At 37.1% G+C, this 26,890-nt stretch overlaps 1 pseudogene; it reads left to right on the top strand.

Annotated features, from left to right (window-relative positions):
• The first annotated feature begins 201 nt into the window (after window positions 1-201).
• LOC113079784 (muscarinic acetylcholine receptor M2-like) overlaps window positions 202-26,890 on the top strand; it is a 60,954-nt pseudogene continuing 34,265 nt past the window's right edge.

Raw genomic sequence — 26,890 nt, forward strand, 5'->3', positions numbered from 1 at the left:
CGTGCATCTAATCCACTTAAAGCCCTTTCCCGAGTATAAAAGCCCGAGCCTGATGCATCATAACGCATTTGCGCGTAAACACTGTCATCCGCGCGATACTGATGAAGCTTAGACGCCTGTAAACCGAAGTGTGTTGATGCTGTGACAATGATGCTGTGAAGGGACCTCCTGCGTCTCCTCCCCTCCCTCCTCCCTCCTTCCTCCTGCTCCCCCGCTCCTCGTTTCCACTCTTCATTCCGCGTTCAGAAGAGATGCGAGCGTCCAGCATCATGTCCTCAGACGTCCAGCTGCGTGACCAAACGGACAGCAGGGACCCCGCGGGCGCCAGGAGCGACTGAGAGCAGGTAGGACAAACTTGCCGTTTCTGCGCGTTATTTAGAAAATATTGCAACCGATTTGCGATTTCCGCGCGCTGGCCAATGCTTTCACCATCCGGAAACTGCAAACAAACGCACGCGCGTCAAAGAGCGCAAGTGCAACCAACACAAGATTCACTCAGAAAAATGATCTTTAAAACATTCCGCTGTGCCTGAGATCGATGGGAAGCCGCAGAAGACGCGGTGCACTGTGGTTTGTTCTTGGACTGAGCCATATGGAGACTCCAACAGCAACGCCGATTTCGCGCGCTTTCCCCTTTACAAGTCACTCAACTTTAAGACGCTTCTCTCATCACAGACCCATTTAGACTATTTTCTTCAGATCTGAGCGCGCAAACCAAAGCAGACCTGAACTGGAAAACGCGCTCCGTTTGCGCGCGGACTCACGCCAAACGGGATTTACGCACAAACAACTCGAGAATTTGTATCGTCAATCTCTTTAATATCATGTGGGTATCTGATCAAACATTTGAGAGTTGGATGAAACGTATTTGGTTGAATCCGTTGCCGTTCAAGTCGTGCGTAAATGGTTTTTACGCACTGAACTGAGCGCAACCTTTCATTTTTAAACACTGGAAGGACTAATTATAAAACAGTTGGTCATTTGCTCGTGATGCATCTGCTTTAAATAATGCAAAAATGTCTGAACGAGTCGACTATTGTAAAATAAAGTGTCTTTTTGTGCCACGACACTGATTTGGACAGCATCCCAATTCAATGAGTGTGAAATGATTCTCCTCTTGTTCAAGGCTCTACCATCGTTCATTTCCTACTACAGACATTTGACAGAAACAAACTTATATAAATGTCTCCAACTCAACAGAAATGTGGAAACCTCGGGGCGAGATGACTTTACGCGCTGTGTGCCCGATGGAGGATTTCCTCAGAGCGCGTTTTCTCTTATTCTCCGAATGAAGTTCACATCATTATTTGACTGTGCAGGTTCAGTTTGATTTTGGAGAGCACTGAAGCGGTCAGAAATGAAAAGGAACCGGTCAGGTAGAACTGCCCTGGCCTTTAATGCGTTCCTCTAACATTTGGGCAAAGATGAACTGTTATTAATCAATAGAGGTAATAACTTGTGCTGGAAGTTTTCAGCCAAGATCTCTGATTTATTTCCTCTGGAGCTCCGTGCGTGGCTCAGGACGCGCGCGTGGAATCGATCAGATCGCTCGTGCATCGATAATCAAAGCGCGTTCCTCGGCAGGTGGTCAGAGCTGCTATTTTTAACCTTTATGTTTGGCACATATTTCACAGAGATTTCGATCACGATGACTGCTCATAATTTAGGTAGGCTATCGATTGCAGTTGTGCTCATGAAGTGATTATCGTTCAGGACACGAGCAGCATATTGATTATCAGTGGATTCGGCACTGATGGATTGTTGCGCTGCAATAAAGAAACGAGAGAGAGAGAAAATCCAAATGCGCAAAGACGCGGAGGAACCCAACGCTGTGCCGAGATCTGGAACGAGTGCGCGCTTGAAACGAAGCTTTCTGAACAGGTTTCATGAGATGGTTTTTTTAAGCTGTTGCACGCTTTTCGCTATTTTGGTTTGGCGCGTTCTGCCCCGTTAGAGCGCGCGCTACATGCAGACGGGAGCGCGCATTGACGCGCACAGGTACACTAGGGAAAGAAAATGCTATATAGCAAAGATTTCAAAGTGGAAAAATTACTCAACCCTATTTTTTTCTCATTTAATGTATAGCACAATTTTATAATATACAATATTTCAGAGTAAAATTATACAGTATATTTAACTAAAATGTATATACTTAAACTCTATATATAAACAAATATATTTTAAAAATCCATTGTGCATTCTAATTAATCTCAATCAAATTGCAGTTGGATTATTTTGACTAGGTTGATTTTTTTTTTATATACAGCTAACACAAAACAATAAAAGCATGCTAACAATAAAAAACACTTTAAAAAGTTAACTCTTCATGTATTCATTCAAGGAATGCAAATCGTTGTAATTCAAAATGAAATGTAGTTCTTTAAATTTAACAAAACAGAATAACATTTATTTTCCAGCAAACATGTTTCCAGCATACAAACAAGTCTCCCTCTTAATGGAAAACTCCCAAAACAACCTTTTTTATCCAATCGCTGGCCCTCTAGAGAGAGAATGCTCCGCCCCCTGATGTCACATGATCTAATTCACACAGGTTCATGGCTCCTAGAGCAACAATAACCCCAAATAAATAAACCCAAAAGAATATTCAGCATTAAATTGAAAAAAAAAGAATGATATAAATAACGTTTAAAATATAAATAAATATATAAACTCACATCAAATATAATTGGAATGGGCAATAAAATATTTATATTATCCTAAACATCATAATAAAATCTGTTACTATAAAAATCCATATTATATTTATTATAACACATTTATATTAAAATAATGTTTTAGCACTATAATGCTAACATTGTAATCAAATATTTTTTAATCCTAACACATTAAATATGTCAACAGAAAGGGATATTGTGTTAGGGATATCATCGCTGCATTTCACCTGTCCGTCACTATACACCTTCTCATCTATTTTAAGAGTGCCCTGTGTTTGGCTGATGCTGGTGTAAAGCTGCTAAAGAAAAGACGTAATGATGTGTGCTGTGTACACATCAACACTCAGTAACACCATCAGATACTGCATGCATGTGTGTGTGTGTGTGTGTCGTTTCTCTCTGCTGTTCTTGAATGAGTTAAATCAGACCGTCAAAGTCTTTCATCCGCTGATTGACACAGGACTGATTCACGCTGACCTGTGTGTGTGTAATGTCAGTGTGAGAGGATGTTTGACTGCAGACAGTGTTGTGGTGGTGTTTAATGGCAGCAGGGGATTGTTTAGGTGAATAATGTTTATGGAGTTACAGCTGAGATCATTTAGAAGTGCTAACAGGACTGTAAAGACCCTGTCAGGATGACTGACACACACACACACACACCACACACACACTAACAATGACACGGAGGGTCTTGGGAACTGAGTGTGTGAGAGAGAATCATTGCTCCTGATTTATTTGCCGCACTCGTTGTTTGTCACAGAATCTAAATGCACAACAGTACAGAGGAAGAAAGTCACCGAGTGTCTTAAAAACCAACCAACTTTGACCAATCTAAGAAAAAAATTTGAGTTTTAGTTTATGCAGCGTGTGTTTAAAGTCATGTGATGACTTCTGCAGGTCCTCGTCTGAAGTATTTCGGAAGCGATAGCATGCATATGAATTTACTGAGCTGTAATCTGGAGACACATTTGTTAAAATGGCATGAAACGGATGCTGTGACCATCTCGTCTTCCCAAAAGTGACATATATCCGAGTGAAACGGGTTTTCCGATGACGAAAACAACCACACATGGCAGGTCTTGATTTTGTCCAATGGGAATGAAGTGAATCGATTCGATCGATGTTGTTCACTAATTGCTGCAACAAACCATTCTTTTTATAATCGATTCATCTAACACCTATTCAAACGATTAATCGACTAATCCTCGATTATTTCGCTTATTAATCAGTAGACATTTATTAATTACTCAGCTTTTGCAATAAGTTAAAATATTGAGTTATACATATTCTAACAAATAAATGAAAGTAATCAGCTTTTGAAAGTCCTATTATGTAATTACAATTATACAAATAAATCTATTTGGCACACAACATGAGATGGCGGAGAAACTCTTCTTCACCATTTAATTAGAACATTCAGAGAACATTCGAAAGTAACGTTCCCCGAACATTCTGAAACGGAATGTTGGTCATTTTTAAATAACCAAGAAAAATCCATAAGGAGTTCACCCCAAAAGGCAAATCATTTCCTCATCTCTATGTCGCTGCAAACCTGAGATATTTACCAGAAGACACTTCTCCTTCAGAACATTGGTTTTGGGCTGAACTGCTCCTCTAATGATCCCTCACACTCTCCCTGCATCTCATCAGCTTCACAGCAGGTTTGCAAACCTCCGTCATTTGTTCCACAAAGGGAGACAAATGAAAAAGATATGCAAATGTACTTACTGTTTTCTGGAGCCTGTCGAGCACAGCCCAGAGGAAAGAGTTGCTCAGATGTTGCTCAATGACCTTCTCAATCGCCATCACGCTTTCCAACGGTTCACCTGAAGAGAAATAAACAGGTGGTAAGAGTAAAAACCATTATAACCAGTGAGCAGCAGATGAAGTGTTTATAGAGATCTGATGACGAGTCACGAGTTAACAGAAAACAGCCTCTAAATTCATGTTATTTAGTGCCTTTCAGATTTACTAGAATAGTTCTTATTAATATTTTGAATTGATGAATTTTTTTAATGTATGCAAATATAATAAAATGCTTTTGTAAAACAATTTAATGTGTGTACTTATCAATTTTATTAGTTTTAATTGTTTAAGTACATCAAACGAACTTAATTAACATGCCAAATGTTGCTAGCTGAAATAAAATGTGTACGTTTACGTTTTTATATTTTATTTTATATTTAAGTATATGTGTAGCTTACATTGTGTGATATTCACCATCCAACAGTAAAGGAGGACGATTATGCAGTTATTTTCCCACGAGCAGCGCAACCCCTGAACCAACAGGGCAAAACACACACACACACACACACACACACACACACTCACACACACACACAGACTTCATGACATTCAGAGTGGTGACACTCACTCCTCTCGCCCCTGGGCGTCCGTCTCGCTGCAGCGGTGAATGTGTGTGTGTGTGTGTGTGTGAGCAGTCAGTCTGTTGACACACTCTGGTGATCTCTCTGCTTGTGCGACACGGCGTGTTGGAGGGATTTTTCTACATTTCACATCTGATATTCTCAGTGCAGAACTCCAGAGGCACAAAATGCTGTCAGACACGAGCTGATCTGACAGGACAGAGGAAACTGTGTGTGTGTGTGTGTGTGTGAGGGGCCTGGAGGTTATGGTGCATCAGTGAAATAGCGGAGCACCCCTGGTGATCTCTCCTTCTCGCTCTTGTCACGTTCACACTGTAAAGAGAAATGCACAGAGAGATGCATCCGCTTTCCTCCAATCTGTTAATATTAATTCAAAAGGAACAGTACACTGAAAATAATAAATCAAGATCTTTACTCGCACTGTTTCTTCAAAACTATAAAAAACTTTCTGACATACATAATCCAAAACTGTCTGAATATACTTTACAATATATAGATTTGCATGAAACACTGACACAAATTTCCAACATTAATTATTTACCATTAGAATTTTGTCTGATTTTTAGATTTTTTTTGTGAACATAATGATAAAACAAACTGTGTGTGTGTGTGTGTGTGTGTGTGTGTGTATATATAGTTCCTGTTGATCATACTTGACTATGGAATTTTTTTTGTATTATTATCAATCCAATTACTTTAATTTCTTTAATAATTATAAATATACAGAATAAATGTATAGTATTATTAATGCAACTAAGTACAGTTTTAACGTTTAAAAAAAGATCAAAATACATTTATACAATATTAATCAATCTCACAGTTAATGCGAATGTCTACAGAATAAATCAGGATTGTTATTAATGTAACTAGGTACGGTTTTAACATTTTCTACAAACTTATCATCTACAGTACATAAATCCGTAAAATATTAATCGACCAATGCTACTGTTATTAAAAATGTGCACAGAATATATTATTATTCTAATAAATGTTTCTACCCACAGCTTCAACATTTCTATAATAAACATAAATCTACAAAATATTACTCAAGAAGATATCTGACACAAAAGTAACGTCTGAAATGTGTTTCTGCTGTTTTCACACATGAACCACTGTGGAAGATATCTTTAATAACTTTAATAAAGCGTCTGTCTCTCTGTAGAAACAAACCCATCACACTAACGAAATCATTTAGTAAAATGGTGACACATAACCCAGAGTAAAAATCTAGAAAAACTTCATTCCAGTTCCTCAAAACTCAGAATCCACTGATCGTCTTTACAATGTACAGAAGCTGCGGTGTGTTTAGTTCACACGACACACTTCTGCTCTCCATCGGCACGGATAGATTATCCCTAACTAGTGCGCTTTCTGACATTTGGAGAGAGGAGAGACGTTTGGAAAGCTGCGGATTCAGCGAGAATGTGTTTAGATTCAGAGACGCCTGTTTTACATCTTTACAGCCGCGGTGTGTGTGTGTGTGTGTGAGGACGCTTGAGAAAACAGGTTTCATTTGTCCGTATTTCAGTGTTTGTCCTCCCCAAAAACTATAATACAGAGCTTATCTAATTCAAGTGGCTTTACACTGGATGAGCCTGGAAGATCAAGCACACACACAGCTGAAATAAAGGTGTGTGAGAGTTCGGTCGAGCTTTAAAACTTAAGCCTAGGTTGGAATCAAGCTAGATTGGATTAAGTGTGTGCTTCAGTATTCACGACTGGTGTTCATCTTTCATTTAAAGTGCATGAAGTGGGCTAACAGCGCTGGACGCGACCCAACACAAGGTCATCAACCCAGTTTTCCCAATGCGTTTACAGCAATCAATACACACACACACACACACACACACACACCTCGCTCTCTCGGCCTCGTAGGTAGATCATTCTGGCTCTGGCAGGATTCTCGAGTCTGGATATTCAGCTTTACTGTCTGTCTTCCAAACTAAATGAGATTCAGATATCTTTAGACCTGTAGCGCCAGGACAGACTGTTCCAAAAACAATGAAGCAAAGAACAGGAGACGCAGTGTAATAAACAGATATACAGCAACAAATATACGCTCTCAAACCGTTAAGAGAGAAATCTTCCAAACTATGGCATTAAATGCATGCAAAAAAAGATCAAGGTAAGTTTACTATTTATCAGGTTGAATATCTAAAGGGCCATTCACGCTACACTTTTTGTTCCACTGACTTCAATTCATTTGCAAACTCGAGTGAATTTTAGATTAATCGCAGTAAAGTGTGGCACATTTCGGATGCATGTTTCATTGTTTTTAAAAAAGTTAGCACAGAGTGTGACGTCACATCACAACCTCTCACCATGCCCTATGCAAAGTTGATGTCTAAATGATAACATTATTGTAGCCTTTATATTATATTGTGGGTCAATGCACCAATAATGGAAATGCTGGCTAACCTATGATGTTTTTATTAAGGTTTTGTAACTTTTTCCCATTTAGGGTCAACTCTCTGATGATTGTGATGATCGCAGGTTTATTTCATGGTTAAAGGCTGGTGCACAGAACGAAAATAAAAAGATTTTTAATGCATTTTAGTTGCAAGTCAGTTTATCAACTACTCTCAGCTTGTCTATATTTATGCATTTGGCAGACGCTTTAATCTGAATAAACACACTCCATACAATCTTAATTCTTCATGCATCTTAATTTTAATGAGAATCGAACCTATGATCTTGGCGTTGTGAGCACTATGCTCTCTATTTGAAAAGCTTCAGGAAATCACACAGAAATGTTTTTGCACACATCTTTTGTTCCTTTAACTAACTATAAATTTGAAAAACCTAGCATTGCTCCACCATTACACTGAAAGTTTAACTTAATGCCACCGTAGCGGCCCTTGTGGCACAGCTATTTCCAGATGCACTTGTGTTTGCATGGAGTGTGATGAGATATGGTCAATACACTAAATGATCAGCACACACTCGAACAAACGAACATCTGCAGGCGTGTGTGTGGATGCAGGTGAAGCAGATGGAAACAGATGGACTTGTGTGTCTGAGTGGCTCTACAGGACGACAGAAACATTTCGATTCCTCACACACTCCTCCGTTCTAATTACACAAGCCTTCTCCAGAGAGCCTCTTTCCAATTATCTATCTGCTAGAGATTCATCTCGTTCCATTTCTCCCTCCGTCTATTACACCTCCACACATTCACTCGCTCATTTCCTCCACTGCCTCATTACGGGGAGAGACGAACGGAGAGCCACTGAACGTAGTATGTCACCTGGAAAAAAAGGTGATAATGACAAGATAAAGCACAGGCGTTCGGTATAGAAATAAATGAATGAGTGTTGACCCCCGCTGACTCGAAACAGTTCACTGTACCTGAACACACTTTAAAGGAGCATGCCGTTTACTCCACTTCGTGTTCTTCCAATGCTTTTTTCGTTTTTTTGTGTAACACAAAAGAGATCTTTAGATTAATCTCCAGCCTTCCGTACAGTGAAAGGGAATAATGCAGTTGTGCTCCAAAATGAGAAAGAAAAGCACGTTACTGCATGTTAATTTCGAGTCTAATGAAATCTTAATGGAAGGAACCCAACAGGGTTTGATGTCAGTGGAGTTGAACACCGTAGGTTTTGGCGCCATGTGACCATTGTAATGCAGTACGTTTGGATAAGGATGACTTGAAATATAGTGCAAAAGTTGTATGGAAAACACTGTCGGAAATAATTGCATTCATTATTTTGTCATTTGTTTTTGTCTTTTCCAGTACAAATATCTACACATTCTTAAACCGAGACACAGTCATATAAAAGCGTAACATGATTTGAGACATTTCTAAGAAATGCATCAAAATTATTTAAAATATTTAAACACAAAATACTTAAAACAAGAAATGCATAAAAAACTTCAAGTGCTCATGCAATTCAGTTTCTGAGTGAACTTTGACAAAATAAAAAAAAAAATACTGCTGTTTTTATTTAAAAAAAACAGAAGTGCTTAAGCTTAGATCAGTGAGGTCTACAACAAAACGGTTTTGAAAAGAAGTGCAAAACCTGTGCTAACTGAAAGTAAACAAGTAAACAATAAAAAGACTGAATCTATGATTTGGTGAAAATATAGCATTTTTTAAATATATCATACTTTAAAAAGCCAGTCAGTTTTGATGCGGGAACACCAAATAAATCAAAGGATTTTCAGCACAGCAAAGAGATTAATTAGTGTTTTTGACTCATTTTGTAATTCGTTTTTATCTTTTCTAGTAAAAACAAGTAAACATAAAGTCTTAAATCATAATAGATGTGTACTTACTTAAAACTGAAATAAACAAAAAAATTGTAATGATTCAAGATAAAAGGTCTTGTTTACTGAAAAATATATGAAAATGGATTGAGTTTATATTAAAAAAATATATATAATATATATATATATATATATATATATATATATATATGCGTCCAAGGGGTATTTTTTTGTTTGTCTTTTACTTAATTCAAAGTGAAACAGGCTTTTCTATTTAGCTTAAACTCATTTAATTTTGATAATTATCAGAGGGAAACAAATAATTATAGAGAATGTATGAACACAGATAATTATCATTTCTATCAGAAAACAACAAGTCCTTTCACTTTTTAAATAAATATAATTTGATTAAAGAGTGTTTATTTATTTGTACAGGGAAAAAATCAAAAGACAAAAATACTAAGCCGTACATATTCACAGCTTTTGGAGCTAAGACAGGTTGTGATCATTGTACCCTTCTTTAAAATTCAACCATCTGTGTGGAAAAGGCCAGTGTGTTTGTGAACACAAAGTGGATTTACAACGAGGAACAGTGTCATGCACTCAGCGTTTCGATCTTCAGTGCATTAACTGAGTCGTCTGGCTTCAGTACAACAGAGAAAAACAAAATCTCTTGACTGCTTGGGGAGACGCCAGGGGCGGCAGATTGTTCCTGTAACCCCACTAACCCATTGACTGAAAAAAAACAAAAACAGAAGAGGGCCGAGGATTGAACCTTGAGGGCCCCCACACCCAGCGGAGATTCCTTTTATCGTCAGCTTTTATTACATGTTTTCTGTACAAACACCATGACCCACTCAATAACTCACGAGCGACCAGATGAAACGATAATAGCAAGCAAGCTTCAGTTACAAACAATATTCTTCACTACCAAACATGGCTCAACTATGGAGCAAGAGCAAAGACTCGCCCTGGAGACAAAACGATCAAGTCCCACGACAACTGAAGTTTGTGTTTCCTCAGGACATTAAGAGGAAAAAATGCCTTTCCTTTTCTCTGAAACATCAGTTTTTCTGTATGGACCTCAGGAAATAAAACAGAGATATTAATATAATGCCCCATACGTACCTGAGGCATGTGGAAAGTGTGTGAAATTACATTAATCTTAAAATAATATTTTTAATTATTAACAGGCGCAGATGTTCCTCTCCTTACATGCATAGAGAAACAAAAACAAACACATATTAATCAATAGTTGTCATAATGCAAGTGAATATGAACATTACATTTACAATAATTAGTGTTATTATTAGTGTATCAACATTAACTAATAATAAACAGTACATTTGTTGCAGTATTTATAAACCTTCATTATGAAAATAATACTTTTATTGTTCAGGGTAGATAACACAACCAACACTGATTTGTTTTTTTCACTAATCAGAAAATATTTTCTGGAGATGTTTTGATTTCGGGGGAAAAATATGTAAGTATATATGCAAGTTAATTAAACGTTTATGCTTAAAAAGTGTTACATTTTTTATTTTTTGAGCATAAACACACTTATTTTTTGATTAACTATGTCATTTTTCTTCTCAAGTAAATGTTGAGCTATTCCTACTAGACGTCTAACATTAATACGTGCTTTGGAAGTATTCTCAATTGTTAGTTCATGTTAACTGATCTACTTGAGTAACATTGACAAATGTTAATGACAAATTACTGTTAAGTGCTATCAGATAAATGTGAATAGCATCTTAAGTCAGCTATTGATATTCAACCCAAACTCGTATTTGTTAATCTGTAAGCATCCAGAAGCCAACATCTAGAAGCCTCCAACTAATCAACGTCAGATAGATGTGAAGCTGTACGGATTGTAATTTTTTTGAGGTCTTCAGGCGATGCTTTAGCACAGAGCTAATCTGAGTGAGCGCGGAGGGCTTGTACATCCCGTTTAAAAGCCCCCCAGAGGCTCATCCCCGGGACACGGCTGACGACCGCGGGGTTATTGGATGCCGCTCCACTCCTGTGACTTTGAGAGATCTGCGCTCTGTTCTAGATCACAGACATCGGCGGCTGAGCGAGGGACTTGGAAAAGCTCTGATGGTATCAGGTGTGTGTGTGTGTGTGTGTTGCTCAGACACCGGAGAGTGTTTTCCTCTTCCTTTTAATGAAATATCACGGCTACGCGGTTTTGATTGCTTTTTGTGGTTAATTCAAGTTTTTGAAGCTTTTATCTTTTGGATGAGCACACGTAGAATTAGAGATTATTTGATAGGGCTTCTTTCTGTAGTTTTACAACACGTCTCCGTTTTTTTAATAGCCATTTTGCCGTGTTTGAAGATTTGCACTCGTGTCTCACTTCAGCACTTTCTGTAGATGTTTTCGCTCGCCAGATAGCGTCTGTTTATTGTAGCGTTTTATCCTTCTGAAAGGATTTCACTGTTTTTGCTCAAGTTCTTCATATATGGCAGCTTATTGTGGGGCTTGTAATTACACCATTAGTGTTGCTCTGAAAGGGAAATGAAAGCCTTCGAGCCAAAAGGAATGGCATTAAAATGAAATGGATAGAAATTTACATCACAAACAGGACAGCTGGAAAGGTTTCTGAAAACACGGCAGTCTTAGTGAAATTACAGTTTGCGATGTTAACCAAACTTCCCCTGTGGTTTGCATCAGCGGATTCAGGACGGGTTTCTGTTTTAGCTGTTCAGTCCAGAGGTTTTGACTGAGAGATTATTCCTGAGAGCTCTGTCACACTCAGAACCGCTCCTGGCATTTACATCTCCAGACAGCACAATATCGCCCTGGGCCTGGACAGTACCACTTCCAGTCTGGAGCTCGTGGAAGAACGCCCTTGTTATTCTAGCACTGTCTGTACTGAATCAGAACTGGGTCATTATCAGCAGAAGAAACTCTACATTTCCACAATACCTCAAACTTCCAATGCAAATCTCATGAAACCTCTTAAGAAGAGTCGCATTTCACCTAAAATCATATTAGGACATTATTTTAATGACAATTAAACACATCTACCATGAAATCTACATGACTGTAAAATGCATTATTTATTAGTTGTACTGCTTTTAATCTATGCCCATTTAAACTAATTTATGGCAATTTAAAAATTTGCATTGCAGTATTTTTATTGTTGAAAATAATGCATTACAGTAATTAAAGTCACGGAAATTACGAAATAAAAAAAAAACATTTGGATGAATAACAATAATGGGACTAGCACTGTGGCATTATTTTTATGACAATTAAACACATTTACCCCAAAATGCACATTAATGTAATGCAATTTTTTATTATTAATTACATACATTGCCCGTTAATTCATAATGAATTCAATTTTAAATCATGCCAATTTAAAATATTCATACTGTCGTTTTTTTATTGTAATCTAGTGAAGAAAACAACGCATTACTGTAATTACAATCACAATTAACTAACATAAATAAAAACTAATAACGGATGTGTTACAGAAATGAGAATATGAGTGACAATGTGCGTAACTGCAATTAAATGTAGAAATAAAGTCGACATACATAATCCATCTCTTCATCTACGACAGTTTCCTAAAGAAATCCGAATGAGAGAATGACAGGAAAAAAATGAAAGAGCATATTTAACATCACAGATATTTGGACATTTCAGCAGCTCAATATGCTTCAGAGGACAGAACCTGTCAAAACATTTCATTATGAATATGAAACTATAGAAATAACTGCTGCTTCAATATCAAAACCTCATTTCTAGCTCTCTCTCTATTTTTCTCTTCGTGTCGCTGAGATCTGACATGCACTGGAACGCAGTGCTGCATATATGTATATGTGTGTGTGTGTGTGTGTGTTTCTGTGGATGTATGAACACATATGCATGTTTGACATGAAACTTAAGCCTTGAGGTCATCTATATTTTCTATGCATATTGAAAATATGTATACAGTCTCTGTAATACACGAGAATAATACGAGTATTCTGTCTTGGATTTGTGTCATGCTGATGATGACCTTGTGGATCTAAGATTTGGCATCGATGTGTGTGTGTGTGTGTGTTTACACTCCACTATCACTCAACAGTCAGCCAACCATAACCATAAATCTGACAGCGAAGCGGTCGGGAAGGCGTCAGATGCTCTGGAAGTGTGTTTTGGAGTATGTGTGAGATATCCCTGCTGCTTCTCTCTCTCTCATCTCTGACAGGCAGGAAAGGGCCATCGGTCACACATATGTCCAGTGGCTTTGAAGTGTTTTCTGCCGTGTTAGCGGTCAGGGGGGCTTCATCGCTGTGATTTTCCCCTGGAGAGCGATACTGAGCAGGTATTCCTGCCGGAGAGCTTTCTGCTGATTTTAAAGTGCTTTATATGTGCCATAATTAACCCACAACATCTGTCCTGCTAAGAGACTTTAATCTGACTTTTAAAGCCTGATTAAATTTTTTACTGTACAATATACAGTGGCATGCGCAAGATTGGGAACCGCTTGCAGATTCTGTGAAAATGTGAATCATCATGAACTGAGATCATAATAACTGCATGCTATTATAAATGCATGGTCTTATAACAGGGATCATGCTGAATGCATGCTCTTATAACAGGGATCATGCTGAATGCATGCTCTTATAACAGGGACCATGCTGAATGCATGCTCTTATAACAGGGACCATGCTGAATGCATGCTCTTATAACAGGGACCATGCTGAATGGCATGCCTCTTATAACAGGGACCATGCTGAATGCATGCTCTTATAACAGGGACCATGCTGAATGCATGCTCTTATAACAGGGACCATGCTGAATGCATGCTCTTATAACAAGGGACCATGCTGAATGCATGCTCTTATAACAGAGATCATGCTGAATGCATGCTCTTATAACAGGGATCATGCTGAATGCATGCTCTTATAACAGAGATCATGCTGAATGCATGCTCTTATGCATGCTCTTATAACAGGGACCATGCTGAATGCATGCTCTTATAACAGGGATCATGCTCTTATGCATGCTCTTATAACAGGGACCATGCTGAATGCATGCTCTTATAACAGGGATCATGCTGAATGCATGCTCTTATGCATGCTCTTATAAAAGGGACCATGCTGAATGCATGCTCTTATAACAGGGACCATGCTGACTGCATGCTCTTATAACAGGGACCATGCTGAATGCATGCTCTTATAACAGGGACCATGCTTAATGCATGCTCTTATAACAGGGACCATGCTGAATGCATGCTCTTATAACAGGGACCATGCTGAATGCATGCTCTTATAACAGAGATCATGCTGAATGCATGCTCTTATAACAGGGATCATGCTGAATGCATGCTCTTATAACAGAGATCATGCTGAATGCATGCTCTTATAACAGGGATCATGCTGAATGCATGCTCTTATAACAGGGACCATGCTGAATGCATGCTCTTATAACAGGGACCATGCTGAATGCATGCTCTTATAACAGGGACCATGCTGAATGCATGCTCTTATAACAGGGACCATGCTGAATGCATGCTCTTATAACAGAGATCATGCTGAATGCATGCTCTTATAACAGGGATCATGCTGAATGCATGCTCTTATAACAGAGTTCATGCTGAATGCATGCTCTTATGCATGCTCTTATAACAGGGACCATGCTGAATGCATGCTCTTATAACAGGGATCATGCTGAATGCATGCTCTTATGCATGCTCTTATAACAGGGACCATGCTGAATGCATGCTCTTATAACAGGGACCATGCTGAATGCATGCTCTTATAACAGAGATCATGCTTAATGCATGCTCTTATAACAGGGACCATGCTGAATGCATGCTCTTATAACAGGGATCATGCTGAATGCATGCTCTTATGCATGCTCTTATAACAGGGACCATGCTGAATGCATGCTCTTATAACAGGGACCATGCTGAATGCATGCTCTTATAACAGAGATCATGCTGAATGCATGCTCTTATAACAGGGATCATGCTGAATGCATGCTCTTATAACAGAGATCATGCTGAATGCATGCTCTTATAACAGGGATCATGCTGAATGCATGCTCTTATAACAGAGATCATGCTGAATGCATGCTCTTATGCATGCTCTTATAACAGGGACCATGCTGAATGCATGCTCTTATAACAGGGATCATGCTGAATGCATGCTCTTATGCATGCTCTTATAACAGGGACCATGCTGAATGCATGCTCTTATAACAGGGACCATGCTGAATGCATGCTCTTATAACAGAGATCATGCTTAATGCATGCTCTTATAACAGGGATCATGCTGAATGCATACTCTTATAACAGAGATCATGCTGAATGCATGCTCTTATAACAGGGATCATGCTGAATGCATGCTCTTATAACAGAGATCATGCTAAATGCATGCTCTTATAACAGGGATCATGCTGAATGCATGCTCTTATAACAGAGATCATGCTGAATGCATGCTCTTATAACAGGGACCATGCTGAATGCATGCTCTTATAACAGAGATCATGCTAAATGCATGCTCTTATAACAGGGATCATGCTTAATGCATGCTCTTATAACAGAGATCATGCTTAATGCATGCTCTTATAACAGAGATCATGCTAAATGCATGCTATTTTATACAGTACTATCCTGAGTAAGATATTTTACATAAAATATTTTTACAACATCACGTTACAGCCGTGTATGTGTGTGTGTGAGAGACAACGATTCGACTGTGGCGTTTGATTGAGAATGTCTGTTCTGCGTCTCGATGGCAGCCCCAGTGCATGCTGGGATTGATTGAGCTGTCCCTGCGCCCCCCAAACCTGTCAGCAGCTGGAGTTATGACATCATCAGACCCCTCATAAGGCTCTCCATTGTTTTGAAATGAAAGAACATCAATTTCCTGCCCAGTGAAGCCTATGGGATGATTTGTGGCTGCTATTATCCTGCCAGAGATCGAGAGCGCAAAAATCCGGACTCTGAGAGAGACGAGGAAAGTTCTCTCGGTCTAATCACCTGAGACAGGTAACACCGCTGCCACATCCGCATACGCAGAGGACCCAAAGCAGTTTAGACTCATGAGACGCTTAATAATGAGCGTTCTGTCAGACTCACACTTCATCACGGATTCTTTTCTGTGAACCACAGAAACCAGAGAGTTGCAGAGTCAGGGCTTATTCATAATAGAGCTGGGAAAAGAATAAAAAGCAGCTGAATTTTTTTAGCATCATTTCTTCAGTCAGTCCTTAAAACATTTTAATGTTGCTGCTTAGATATTTTTTTTGATTATTATCCGTTGTGCTGCTTTAATTTTGGGGGATACTCATATACCCCGCTATTCAATTGTTTGAGCAAGTAAGATAAAAAATACTTTAGTTCAGCAAGGATGCATTAAATTGATTGAAAGTGGCAAAAGCAAGCATAACTGTTCCAAACTTTTGATTGGCAGTGTGTATAAAAGTTAATGTTAAAGTGAATTTAATGATGCATATGCAGAAGATTCATATGAACAGCTGTTTTCCCAATTATTGTGCTGTAGAAGCTGAAGATTCAAATAATGACTTTTACTTCCCACAAAGTACTTTAAGAACTTCTGAAGACTTAAAAATAACACTTTCATTCGTCATTGTTGGATCTCGACAGCCCAATAACCAAAAAACATCATTGTGCAGTATATCCTCTTTCCACAGGACAAAGTTAGTCATGCAGTTTGGGGATGACATGAGGGGGAGAAAATGATGGCAGAATGTCATTTCTGGTTGAAGTGTCCAGATTTTTCTGGATGCATTGTGCTTAAACACCCACCTAGCTCTGAAACGGGCAGCGACTGTCTCTCCGTGTTTCTCCACGGGCTTTAATCTATCAGAAAGTGCTGAACGAGGCGGAAAGTTTCATCAGGGAAGCTGCTGTCTCAGTGATACAGTGAGATCAGCTTTTCATACCAAAATGAGAATTTCACTTTTTCAAAGGCACAGCCGTAAACTTTCACCCAGAGATTCACACACACACACACAATGGTCTCTAAAGAGTTTGTGCTTATATTAAGAGCGTACTCCGGTGTTGTCCGGGCGGATTGGAGCCGTCACACAGCATGAAGCCGGACAATAGCGTGAGTTATCAGACAGACGCACCTGAGCACGCAGGATTAATCCGGCCGCTTTCTGCATACTGATGGGATATTGTTGTCTAGTTGATTCATTCGGTGGAAGTGGAGTATCAGACGCTTCTGTGTGCATGAGAGCTGTATTTAGTATGTATTTTAGCATCCCAAAATGAAATGCAAACTGAATTAGAGCCCGAGTGTTTCCTGAGGTTTTCGATCAGAACAACAGGTGTGATGCTGGAGGACACTTCCAGAGGGTTTTGGTTGGGTTTGAGTTTAGGTTATTAAACAAAGACAATAGAAACTTATTGTTATAAATATTTAATGGTTTGCATTGATAATCCTTGCATTCTGAAATTCAGGTCGAGAAACACATAGTTGACGTTTTTTTTAATGTTGGGAAAACTTTAATAGATTTTATTTTTTCAGGATTCTTTGATGAACAGAAAGTTCAAAAGAACAGCATTTTTTTTTAATAGAAATATTTCGGAATGTGTCACTTTTAATCAATTTAATGTCACTTTTTTTGTTATTTATTGCTGAATACATTTTTATATTTTTAATAACAGTATATCATGCTTTTCACAAAGATATGATGCAGCACAATTGTTTTGAACATTAATAACAATCAGAAATGTTTCTTGAGCAGTAAATCATCATATTTTCATGATTTCTGAAGATCATGTGACACTGAAGACATGCTGAAAATGTATCTTTGATTACAGAAATAAATTACACGTTACTATATATTCACATGGTAAACACTTATTTTAAATTGTAATAATATTTCACTATTTCTACTGTATTTTTGAACAAATAAATGCAGCCTTGTTGAGCAGAAGAGACTTGTTTTGTTTATAGTTTAACTATTTTTAACTCTTTTAAACTGCTGCTCCACCATGATGTCAGAAATTGACCTGAAAGAAAACAATTGACAAAATATAAAACATGAATGCAAACTCTTAAAAATGTATGGCAACATTAAGAATGCATTACAGTACAGTATCAGAATAAAGCTACAATGTTCGCTTACAAAGTATATTTCGGGCCAAAAAGACAGTGTAGTTTTGCAGTCGGTGGTCGTGTCAGGTCACAGACTTAATAAACTTCCCCAATAATTCAGCACAATAATGAGAGATGCCAGACAGCAGCTTTAATCTGTCATCTCTTCCGGCTGTTAATGTGCGAGGTCGTGTGTTGACTTTTAATTTTAGGATAATGTGGCAGCACATTAGAATCTCGTTAATGCTTCAAAAAACATACGGAAACGTTTGGACTTGGCTTCGTGATTGAAAAACCTTTTGATGTGAAAGCTTGAACGCTTGAAATCATTTCTGCAGACGCGGCGTGTTTTAAATTTTAATTAAAACTATTATAATAGCTGTATAGTGAAGATCTGCAGCGCACCAGATCCTCCTTAAATAGTGCTCAAAAATATCATACAGTTTTAGAAATCTGAATACATTAAATGAAAATGAAAAAAGCTGTTTTGTCACCTAGCTTAATTATATATATATATATATATATATATATATATATATATATATATATATATATATATATATATTTTTTTTTTTTTTTTTTTTTACAGTTATAGTATTATTTAGCTATATATTAACATTGTTTCTTAATATATTTAGTAAGTTATTTTATTTAGTATTTTCTGTTTTCATTGTAGGTAAAGTTTTGGCAATGCTGTTTTTTTTTTTAGTTCTTTATAAATATGTCTATATAGTTATTCATTTAAGTAAATTTCAGTTTCAGTTTTAGTTATTTAGTGCATCAATTTAAAAAATGAAAATTAGAAAATTAATCTTTGATTTTATTATTATTAATAATATTTTACTTTATTTTATTTTAGTTAACATTTATTTCAAGTAAAAAATAAAAATAGAAAAAAAATAATAAATATATATGTAATATTTCATGTATATAATTTATATATATATATATATATATATATATATATATATGTATATATTTTTTTTTTTTTTTTACTTGAAATAAATGTTAACTAAAATAAAATAAAGTAAAATATTAATAATAATAATAATAATAAAATAACACAATTAAAAATCTGGGACCAGGTTATTTTACAGTAGTTAAAAAAAAAAAAAAAATATATATATATATATATATATACATATATTTTTTTTTTTTTTTTTTTAACTACTGTATAATAACCTGGTCCCAGATTTTTAATTGTGTAATTACAGAGTTTAATTTTAATACTACTCTAACATGTGAAAATTACTCATAATAAACAGTGACTAAATGAGTCCAAACCTTTGACATCCAGTGTATCTCAAAATATCACAGACACATTTAACTGAACTAACAGACATTTTAACACACACCACACATTCTCTACGAGCGAGTATTCGTCCATCTGTTCCTCTGGACTGAGCTGTTTGTTGTGGGTTAAACAGAAGGTCACTTCCTAGCGCTGACCTCTGGTTAACCCACATTTCTGTCTATCTGGGATCTTCCCTGCTGCGGAAAGTCTTGCAGAAGAAAATGTAATTTTAAAGGGCTGCTCCCTGCAAATCTTTCATTGTTGATTTAATTATGTCTCACAGAGCAATACCTCAACCCTGACCTCACACACACACACACACACACCGAGCCGCTGGAGACCAGTCAAGGTTCTTCTGACACAATCATCCTGGTCCTTCACGAATGCCGACGATAAAGACCTCATGTCACGAGAAACAGATTTTTAGAGTTCATTCTACTAAAGGAATCATTTAGAAACTTCAGCGCTCAAACCTGTTCTCCAGTTCTAGATGAGCATTTATTGAAACTAAACAGTAAAAACATTCATTCTGAAACTTTTAAAGAATCTGCAAGACTGGTTTTGTTTGAAATACTGTTTGAAAAGTCTCTTTTTCTCACCAAAACTGCTTTTTAAAATTCTGAAATATTATTACACTTTCAAATAAATGTTAACTTTGTGAATCTCTGTTAAACTTCAATATATTTCTGTGACGCACAGCTGTATTTTCAGCATCATTCCTCCAGTCTTCAGTGTCACATGATCTTCACAAATCATGAAAATATGCTGATTTGGTGCTCAAGAAACATTTCACAATATTATTTTGTAAACCATGATACACTGCCATTAAACATTAAAAAACATCAATGTTAATTTTAAAAACGAATCAATGTTTTAACTCTAAAACGGTAATAACATTGCACATATTTTTGATCAAATAAATGCAAGCTTGTTGAGCAGAGGAGACTCTTTCTACAAGATTAAAAACTCTTGATTATTAAAAATCGAATCCTAAATCTGTAGAACGATGTTCATGCTTTGTGTGATGAACTATCTGTCCATTAGCTGTTCGATATTAACATCACTCTTGACATCAAGGACGCCAAATCTCTCCAACCTAAATCAGAGGCACAGATGTGAGTCATTTAACCAGTTCCTGTCCAGAGAAGCACTAGCAGATGTCAAGGACTTCAGGCCATCATTTAGACTAATATCTTCCTAAATGGGTTTCACGGTCAAGTGAAGAGTTATAGTACTCGCCAGGCAATGTCATCATGAAGCAGCATGTGATCTCACCATCACCAGAGTCATAACTCGCCCCTCATGGGGTCAAACCATCACCCTTCTGGTCACCAGCAGTGAGCTTTAACCATTACACCACATCCCATAATCTGGCCCAGAGCAGATGTTGCCATGGTGATGCCCAGCACTGTTGTGACATGCAAAATGCTAATGAAGGACAAAGTCACCTCATTAACCCACAAATGTTCCCGCGCCGAAAACAATACAATGGTGTTCTTAGCATAATAATGTATCAAAGTATAACTTCTGTTCTTTAAAAAAATATATATATTACAACATTCCAATGTACTGGAATACTCGATACATTGTAACATTCACATGACAAAAGTCCATTCAGAAGATCACAGTACAGCTCATTAGCATATGACCACACACATTTGCATATTAAGAACTATTGCATATTCAGCCACTTGACTTAAATAGAGCATATTTGCATATAGAACTCTTAAAGGTACAGTAGCAAAACCAGTCTGTATAATTAAAGGGATAGTTCATCCAGTAATAGCAACTCTTTAATTAGTCTTTAATAAGTTTATTCAAATCTCTATTTAAGAAGATATTTTAAATAATGTTGGTAATCAAACAGTTGCCGGTAGACATTGACATTCAAAGGAAGTAAATGGCTAGCACCAACTATTTGGTTACCAAAACACTTCTTAAAAATACAGTATCTTCTTTTGTGTTCGACAGAAGAAAGAAACCCATATAAACGTGTAAACGATAGACTTTTCATTTTGCGGTGAACAATCCCTTTAATTCATGCACTGTCAAAATGATATTTCGAAGATTACTGAAGTATGTTTTACTTTAAAATAGTTTTTCTATCACAAATTACGTTTAATGCAATGTTTTACTTGCCTTTTTTTTAATTGTTTAGGGAAATGATCTGACTGTATATTGTTTACTCACCATTTTTTAAGACGTTACTTGTGCCAATGCATATAATTGTGACACAAAGCACGATGTGAGCGTGGGGTTTGGCAAATATCAACACACACAAACATGCATGAACACCTCTGAGGGTTAAAGACAATATAAAGTGTCTCTCCGGACGCGGTCTGCATTAGTCTGAGCAACACAAACCATTATGCTCTCACGTTTGTGTTTACTTTCTAAGACTTCAGGGACAAGTTTGTCCTCAAAAGCGAGCTTAATCTGACAAACCTCCCTTTGGGAATATACAGGGACGTCCTTTATCGGCAAAACCAGTCGTACATTAAATAAACCTTGTATTTAATTTGAAAACGTGGGTACATGCAGTAAACAATTTGTCTGTCTAACTGAATGTGAAAATTGGAAACAAAACCGAGATACCAAAGCACTGAAGAAATTCCATACGTTAATCGTGACAAAAATAACACGAAAGAGATTTTATAGGTGATTAAGAATATACACGTCTTTCTTAATGGCTCTGTTTTTATTTGTCTTGGCTAATGCATTTGTGCAGAGAGTGTGTGCATGCATCATGACAGATTGTTTTATAGATGCAACATATCTCAAGGTCCAGCAACCTTCTTAACCGATTCCTCAAGCTCTGAGAAAGACTGAAGAAGAGACAGACGGTCGTGATCTAAACCTTGAGGAAACTCACACTCGAGGGACGCGGTCTGCGCAGACGCAGGCTTTTTAATTGGTTTCATTTGAATGAGTGTAAGAGCCACTGCGTTATTAGATTATATTTATCCACGCGGCGCGGCTGCTTACATCAGCGCTGAAAGAGAGATTAATGTACAGAATTTTAAACTGCGCTTTAATACTCTACACAGATTTATCCAAACAGCTGCGTTGAGCCTCTCAGATTGAGCTCCGTGCAAAGAAGATGCACGGCTCAAAAAACCCCTTCAATCTCTTGATTACCAGAGAAAATGACTTCAGCTTGGTTTGTAGCACAGAACAAATGCATTTTGATTAATGCAAGACGTTTGAAAGCTCAAATGTGGAGCTTCAAGCTCTTAAAATAATTATTGCATACAAAACAAACAAAGTCGTCTTATCACTTTCTATGGAAATTACACCACAAGCGCTGTCCGTATACAGCTTAAGTTGCATTAAACACGGAACATTCCTCCAACAAAACGGTAAGGCGCTTTGAAACAGTGTTTACACATAACAGCAACACTACCTGAAAGAAAACAGCCCGAGCGGCGTCCTTTAATGTCCCGCGGCTGCAGAAGTCAAACACGAACACATGTTTCAGCTCCAGTGAAAACACTTCAGCGCTGACATTAACAAGAGCTTTACGTTCCCCGTATCAAATACAACACGTTCGCCAAAAACCATGCAACATTTCTGAGCACATTCCTGGCAGACGTGATACGCTCAAAGACAAACCGCAGATGAGGTCCCTTTAATATCTCAAACATTTCTGCAATGCAGCAATGAGATGTGTGCTTTTTATGTCTCAAACTGTGCTCGGATTTACCAAGACAGTCTGGATCAAAACTAGTGGTATCCAAATGAAAACGCCACTCTTGTGAGTCAGTGATTTGGTTGGTTTGTTCATGGACTGGACTGAATCAGTCTGGGAAGTTAATGAGTCAGTCGAAGCGCTTCTCGAGTGTCCGTTTCAGACCTGTTACACTGTAAATGGGCCGGGAACCATCTGTAAGGATGAACTCGTCCAAGAGCTCATGAATATTTCTCACAGTCATATTCAACACGCAGGGAAAGCCCAGACCCGGGATATTATAGACTATGAACATTAATCTCCATTAAACTGAAAAAAAACAAAAAACGGGATGAATTGCAATACGCTAAACGCCGTATAATTAATATACCTTAATTACATAAAAACTTAATCAACAGCAATGTGTGTCTACATATGGCTTTATTAAAACGTGTAACAGAATGTAATACGCCACAGCTGGATATTAGCGACGAGATATTAAATCAAGAAGAAAATTGTTTCTTTTTTAAATGGGTAATTAAAACGGTGTTCAAAAGAAGCGGTTCATAGAAATATGACTTTTTCTTACCTTTCAAACGTGCAGAGATCATCTGAGCCTGATTTAAAGTGTATGATACATGAAATACAGACACTGTTTTAATTCTATTAATTCTACACAATAAAAAACACTTGGAAATAAACACTATTAAACCAGAAATCAAATATTAAACTATTTTAAAAATATAAACTTGTTTTATTTTGCAAAAGGCAACCTTTCTCTGTTTCATTTATATAATAAGTACTAAAATATACATTAAAAATTAAAATGAAAACAGAAAAATCTAATTCAAAATAATAACAAAACTCATAACAGTGCATCAATGCTTCTAAAATTACATAATATATTTTTCTCATTTATGACTTTTTTAAACTTTAGATAAACGTATTTTTAAAACTATAAATACTGATGGATTATGTTTACGCAAAATCTCAAACTGTTCAGTTAAAAATGCTACTCGAGTCTCAGAATACATAGATGTTAAGTGTATTTTATTCAAATAATAGATTAAATATTCAGAAACAATGTTAAGGACTATACGTCCAATTAAACAGAAAAGTGACAGTATATTGTAAACCAATAATTGGTCTCTCTCTCTACAAATGTAGATGCATATTTCTGTTTGTCTGAAAGTGAGTGTTTGTGTTTAATAAACCCAAAGGGACTGAATATTCCAAACTGGATGTTACTCAAACCTCACTGTGCCCTTCACAATGTCAACGCCTGCACATCATTGCGTTAGAATCACACACACACACACACACACACAAAAGTGCTTGTTAACTCCTGGCATACTGTAAAATGTGCATGCCATAAAAACCTCTTATTAACAAGACAAAATCAGCTGCGTGTAAAAGTGAGGCATGATGTTTCTCCTGAAGACAGAGAGACTGTCATCTCTCTCTCACACACACACACACACACACACACACACTCCAGAGCTTCTGCTGATGAGCGCCGGTGTTTGAGAAGCTCAGTCCAGGTGACAGTGTTTCTCTAAAACATTCATAATTGATGAATCCTTCCACATTCACTCTACTGCGGAGAGAAAACTCTGAATTCAATACTTTCTCACACACACACACACACACACACACACACACACACACACAATCACATGTTGGAAACATAAACAGGAGCTTTCCTTCTTCACTACATGGCAAACTAAATTATTCATGGTTGTAGTGTGATTAAAATGTACTTTAAGTTGCACAAAGTGTTGGATAATTTTATATTAAATATATGATGTGATATGCATATGCATGCTAATTTTCATACTTCTACTATCCGCTTCGCTGATGATGGGAAAGCAGTAAGCATTATGATCTAACTAAATTCACTGCTTTATTGCATATGTTTAGGTTTTCATGCATTCAGCCTCACAAAGTTAAATAAGTTCTCTCTGGTTGGATGTAATTATCGATGACAGCGCACACTTACGCTGCTTCAGACATGCATACTTCCTTACTATAAACACTGGAAAACATTGTTTTTATTTTATTAGAGCATGTTTTATAAGAAAACACCATTACATTTTTTTGCACTTCAAAATGTCGTGCTTGATTCACTATTACTTTATGTTTCTTTGTAGTTTCTTTGTAATTAATAGTGGCATTTACTAACAATTTCTAAAGTAAATGTAGATTAAAATTCAAATTTTGCAGTATTTGTAAAACAGCACCCTCTTTCTAGTTCTGGGGATATATTTTGAAGTTTCCATGCGATGCAACTGATGCTGGTACAATGAGACAACATCTGGATTACAATCATACTACATCCATTCATGCATATAAAGAATATACTATTTTTAAAAGGTCACATTTACAGTATTTCAGGAGTGAAATACAGTCATTTCAGTTGGAAACAACTCATTTTGTGTGATTGTGAAAAAGTTCCCAATGCAGGTTTCGCTCGTGTTTGGTTTAGTCTCAAATTTGCTGCATTCACCAAGAAAAAGCTGCTTAGTTTGAAAGTGACTTTATGCGACAAAGACACTGGCCTTTTTTTGTCCACGAGATGTTACTGAAATATGTGTGGCTCGGTGGTAGAGAATTATGTTAGCAGTGCAAAAGATCATCATGGGTTAAATTCTCAGAGAACACACATACTAGTAAAAATAAATTATAGTCTGAATGCACTGGAAGTCACTTTGGATAAAAGCGTCTGCTAAATGCATAAATTTATTTTTATAATTACTTTTATTGCAAATTTTGCAAGTATTTTGGTATACTATTTTAAACTTATCATGGCTTGGAATGCATTATTTCTTATTTCTCCTAGTATTTAAAGTGTGATGCATTCGTGGACTCTTACAGAATGATCATGTGACCAGACGTAATCCACTGATTGGCTGAATTAAGAAGCATGAAATCTGCAGTCTATAAGTGACTACTTACCACTGAACTGTTTGTGTGTGTGTGTGTGTGTGTGTGTGTGTGTGTGTGTGTGTGTGTGTGTGTCAGGCAGTATTGATTTCTGTGACAGCAGTAGATTGAGGAGCTTGTAGTGACATGATCCTCTCATTGCCGGCCTGATGGAAATGCTGCCGGACACTCGGCACAGCAAAAACACACCCACAGGTCACTTCACACACACTGATGATGGTCAGGAAACACCTGCACCATTCAGACAGCTGTCAATCAGAGTCAAACACAACAGATCACACACACAATCACACACACTTGCTTCAGTTCGCCAGAAAAATCCTCCCTCAGCTTACAAGGCTAGAGATATTCAAGAAGAAACCAGAGAGATATGATAAGAGAACAGAAAACATACCCCGAGTTAACAAAACTCCGTGTTAGTAAATGCAACAGTACTAGAGATATTTACAATGCAAATAGCAAACCGTTACAATCACGTGCATTTGACATTATGCAAAAAAAATAAGCATGAAAGCTGTTTTCACAGCAGTAAATAGATGATAAAAAACACGAAATGAGAGCAAACTAGCAGGTAAACATAAATGTGCTGGTCTAATTATGGATTATTGAGCTCCCCGCTTGTTCGTGCATCTAAATTT

Source organism: Carassius auratus, unplaced genomic scaffold (assembly GCF_003368295.1).
Source record: "Carassius auratus strain Wakin unplaced genomic scaffold, ASM336829v1 scaf_tig00029205, whole genome shotgun sequence".
NCBI lineage: Eukaryota > Metazoa > Chordata > Actinopteri > Cypriniformes > Cyprinidae > Carassius > Carassius auratus.